General features: G+C 48.9%; 1 non-coding gene across 1 annotated transcript; it reads right to left on the bottom strand.

Moving 5' to 3' along the window:
• Window positions 1-3,349: 3,349 nt before the first annotated feature.
• TRNAV-AAC (transfer RNA valine (anticodon AAC)) lies at window positions 3,350-3,422 on the bottom strand. Its single transcript has one exon. It is a non-coding gene; the product is annotated as a tRNA-Val (tRNA).
• Window positions 3,423-4,486: the final 1,064 nt, after the last annotated feature.

Raw genomic sequence — 4,486 nt, 5'->3', positions numbered from 1 at the left:
TACTAATAACATTTTATCAAAGTATTCATGAAATGTTAACTTGCTAACTTGAGACCATGGGTGGAGACATTATGTAACCTGTTAACCTTTGGCTACTGTGCTTATCATGTCTTGCTGCAAAACCTATCCCAGAGTTTGGAACTCCCTACCCCGTCTCTTTCCCCCACCCATGGAAAATCTATATATTCTATTGTAATCAATTAACAGTGTCTCTGAGCCTAATAAGCAAGGTGACACTCTGCCAGTTCTGTGTGTAATAAACTCCTATTCTTGCCCTCTACATGGTGGAGATTTATGTCCTTCACAGACACCTGCTGAACAAAGAGGAGATTCAGCATCCAGCTTGGCTGAATGTGTCTTCTCTCCCCACAGCTTGGTGATCTTCTGAGGAAATGGAGAAGACTGCCTTGGCCTAGCTGTACATTGCTTGCAAAAGAAACAAGTCTTTTTGGTGGCAAGTATTGAAAGGAGCCATTAGACAAATGTGGAGACAGGAAAAATGTCCCCCAACTCAACTGGCATCTGTGGATGCTGAAGTCACAACACAAAGTGCTAAACAGTATATGAGCACAGGCTGATGTCAGAAGAGTCTCTACCAAAGCCTTTTCCATCAGCAGGGGCCTCTCTGTGCGCAGAACTCCTGGTAGTGTGATGGCTGCAGGCAGTGGAGAACTCTATTTTGGCATCTCTTTGTCAGTGAACATCTACAGAGGCTGTTTAAAGGTCTTTAGATAGTGATCTTTGGGAAGAGCTGGCTGAAGTGTCTTCCTAGTAACCAGAAGATCCTGGCTTGGTCTCCCAGTTCTTCCGTGCAAGTCTTGAGGGAAATGGGGAATGTCTGTAGTTTGGAATTTGCAGGTGTTGTCGTGGACCATCAAAGGGAACAGTTGCAAGTATTTTCTCAAGGCAGGCACCATGGCTTGGGTGGCTAAAGCACCTGTCTAGTAAACAGGCAATCCTGGGTTCAACTCCCAGTAGTACCCAGTTCTATGGGTTTTGTCTCCTCTGCTCACATTTTCCTGTGTCTTTCTAGGAAACAGAAGAGACCTCCCTTGGTATCCAAGTCATTGCTTGCTAAGGAAAAGGCTTCTTTGGACAGAAACATTGGAAAGAATCAAATCACAAGCCTGGAGTTGATGAAAAGGCTGCTGTGACTGGCATTGGCATGGTGGTTGCTTTGACTGCAATTGCTGCAACACAAAAGCCTGCACCACACGTCCTTGTGATTCGCTGGGGATGTCCACACACAGATGTCATGTCATCTTCCTTTTGATTGTCACTGATGAAAAATGGAGCAGCTGGAAGAAAAGTCCCAGAGGCACTTGCCAGGTAAAGTAGAGGTTAGAGATGCAGCACCCAGTGGTGCCTTGCCAAATCTGTCCACTCCTCACACGTTTTGGTCAATCTTTTGAAGAAGCAGAGAAGACTGCCTCTGCCTTGCAATGCAAATGCTTCCAAAAGAAACCGGTCATTTTTTCTGACAAGTGTTGGAAGAGGCACCTAAGAAATGTGGAGACAAGGAAAAGGTCATCGTAACTCAACTTGCATCCATGACTCTTGAGGCCACAACGCAGAGCACTGAGCACTGTACGACCACAGCTGGGGACAGAAGGGCCTTTTTCAAAGGCATTTTCCACTAGCACGGTCTTCTCTGTGCACAGAATTTCTGATGTTTGCTGGCACTGGAGATCACTATTTTGGCATCTCTCTCTCTGTCTCAGTGAGCACCCGCTGTGGTTGTTGAAAGTCTGTGATGGGATCTATGGGATGCAACCTGAACAGTGGGACCCCCTGGGCCCTTTGTCCCACCACCTGGACTCCCTCTCACACATGTGATGCTGAGACAAGCTGTGAATCTCTGGCAGATATTGCACTTACACAGACATCCGTAGGTAGGGACACAGCCAACTGAATTACATGAATGCTTCTGCAGCCACTCATAACACTAATGATAGAATGTCGCCCCCCCTACAGCTCTGCAGCCTTGCACCCCTGGATCATACCATCTTGCCTTAATCAGAAGCCTGATCAGTGTGAGTTTATTACACAGGGTCCACCCCTCCCTCACTGTGAATAGTACATGAACCAGCCTTGTAATGGAGCTGAGATTTCCCAAGAACTTCAAGCAAAATACACCAGTTTAAGTAGAGCATAAAACAGATTTATTAACTACAGAAAGATGGAGTTTTAAGGATTATAAGTGGTAGGAATAAAAGATCAAAGTAAATTACCATGGAAATTAAAGATAAATTCACAATCTAAACTTTACACCTTATTACACTAGGGCGTAGTTCAGTTATGCACACAGGAAGGCTTAATGCTCGAGCTGCTGCACATGCTGGGCAGGCTTAAGGTCGGGCTCCCCATGGCAGGAGAGAAGAAGACTCGGCCCCTGGAGGGGCAGGCTGGGGCTTCCTGGATCCCATTTGCTCACAGCCAGCGCCCTGCCCCCACTCCCAAGTCATCCATGGTGCCCCCAGGTCGGCCAGAATGGAGCAGCAGTTTTCACTGCACAAAGTCCACTTATGGCTTGCAGGCAACTCCCAGACTCACCACAGTCCACCATCTCGGCCAGAAAGGAGCCCACTCAGCCTCACCATTGCTGCTTTTCCTTCCCCCTAGAACCCCGCTTCTCCTGGGCTGCAAGTAGCCATCCCTGGGATGCCAACAGGCAGCCACAGGGGTCTGTCTCCCAGCAGCCAACTGCACCTCCATGGGTTCAGCCCTCAGAAGGGCAGGTGGGGGTTTCCTGGATCCCAGTTGCTCACAGCCAGCCCAGCCTCCACCTCTAAAACCGTCAGTCATGCCCCCAGGTTGGCCATAAAGGAGCCGCCATTCTCCACTTGGACTCAGCTTTGCTTGTTTTCCTTTCACCCAGAACCTCCCTTCTTCTCCTGGGCTGTAAGTAGCCACTCCTGGGAAGCCAAGAGGCAGGCACAGGATTCTACCTCCCAGCAGCCAACCACACCTCCCCAGGCTTTGCAGAATGAAGGGTGGTGCGTTACTAACCCCACTTAGCCACACAGCTTCTTCCCTGCCTTCCTCAGCTCAACTTTCCTCTATTGCCCCATTCCTGCCTCACTTCCTCCTTTGGCCAGTCATGCAAAGGAGCCCAGCAGGAAGTGAGAGCCTCTATAGGCCAACCTCCAACAGCAGAGGTGGCCAAGCCACAAGCCTCCAAATGGTGACTGGCCTAACTACTCTAGGTTCTCCAGCCTGACACCAAGGTGCTTTCACCACTGCTGTCAGCATCCTCTGTCATGCAGGGGTTGGAGTTATCCCAGGGACAGGCCAATAGGAGGAGTGACCTTTCTGAACAACAAGGGGATCTGGGAAAAGGAAGCCAGCCTGTTTCTGCCTGGTTTTGAACCAGGGACCTTTTGCGTGTTAGGCAAATGTGATAACCACTACACTACAGAAACTCCTCCTACTGGGTTGTTGCTCACTCTGGCACAGACCGATGGACAAATCTAGAGAATGTGGTGGTAGCCCCTCGTAGGTCAGCTGGCGGAGCAGAGGACTGGAGCCAGCAATCAGGAAGTCGTTCCTTACCTCGCCCGTGTGACTCCAGCTTGAGGGAGAGCTTCTTTTTCTTCTCCTTGCTGACAAAGAGCAAGAGAAGAATGAAAGGTCAGGTGGGCCAACTCGGTGCAGAAGCCCATGCTGTCTTTTCCTGCTGCATAGCCTGAAATGAGGGACTCGTGGCAGTTAAAGGAACTGCTGCACTCTCAGAAAACATCCCGCACGTGCATAAAGGAGGATAGAAGAGCCTGTTAGTCTAGCACGCTCCCAACTGAACTGTTTCAGCAGCTGCTAGGTTTCTTTTTGGCCTGTTACTTTTCTGTCTGGGATGTTGTTGTCAGCTGTGGCACAGAAAAAGGACGTCATTGCGAGCTGCCCATGAAGATAAGATTAACTTTTGCCTTCCTTGCTCGGCTTTACTTGCTTCCTCACCCTATTCCTGCCTTAGTTCCTGTGTTACCTGAAGGCAACGGGGGCCCAGCAGTACGAAGAGGAAGTTAGACAGCTAGACCCTGGTGGCAAAAGTTCTACCACCGCTTGCCACCCCACTCTCTTCTCCCAGCTTCACATATTGACTGCCAGGGACTTGGTGCCCAGCAGCGCAAGGGAAGGCAGTGGACAGAGCCACCCTCGCCTTGAAGCTCTGGCTCATTAAACCGTATCTTCAGTTGCTGATAGCCAATGAGAAACCAACAGCGCTTGCTATTTTAGCACTTGAAAATGCCATAGGTCAGTCACTGGATCTCTTTAATGCTGTTACATAACAAATGAAATAGAATCTCAGTGTGACATTCTGTACCTTTGGGGGAGTGTGCTGTAACCCCCATATTCCTCATTTTCATATAATCGTGATCTTATATACAGAGCATGCCTTGTAAGGTATCAGGGGAAAGGATATGATCTGCTGAAAGTCATTTCTCTACCCATAGATGTTTACCATTCATGCATATGAAGTATGAGAATT

Source organism: Gopherus flavomarginatus, unplaced genomic scaffold (assembly GCF_025201925.1).
Source record: "Gopherus flavomarginatus isolate rGopFla2 unplaced genomic scaffold, rGopFla2.mat.asm mat_scaffold_2321_arrow_ctg1, whole genome shotgun sequence".
Lineage (NCBI taxonomy): Eukaryota > Metazoa > Chordata > Testudines > Testudinidae > Gopherus > Gopherus flavomarginatus.
This window is presented reverse-complemented; position numbering and strand designations above follow the sequence as displayed.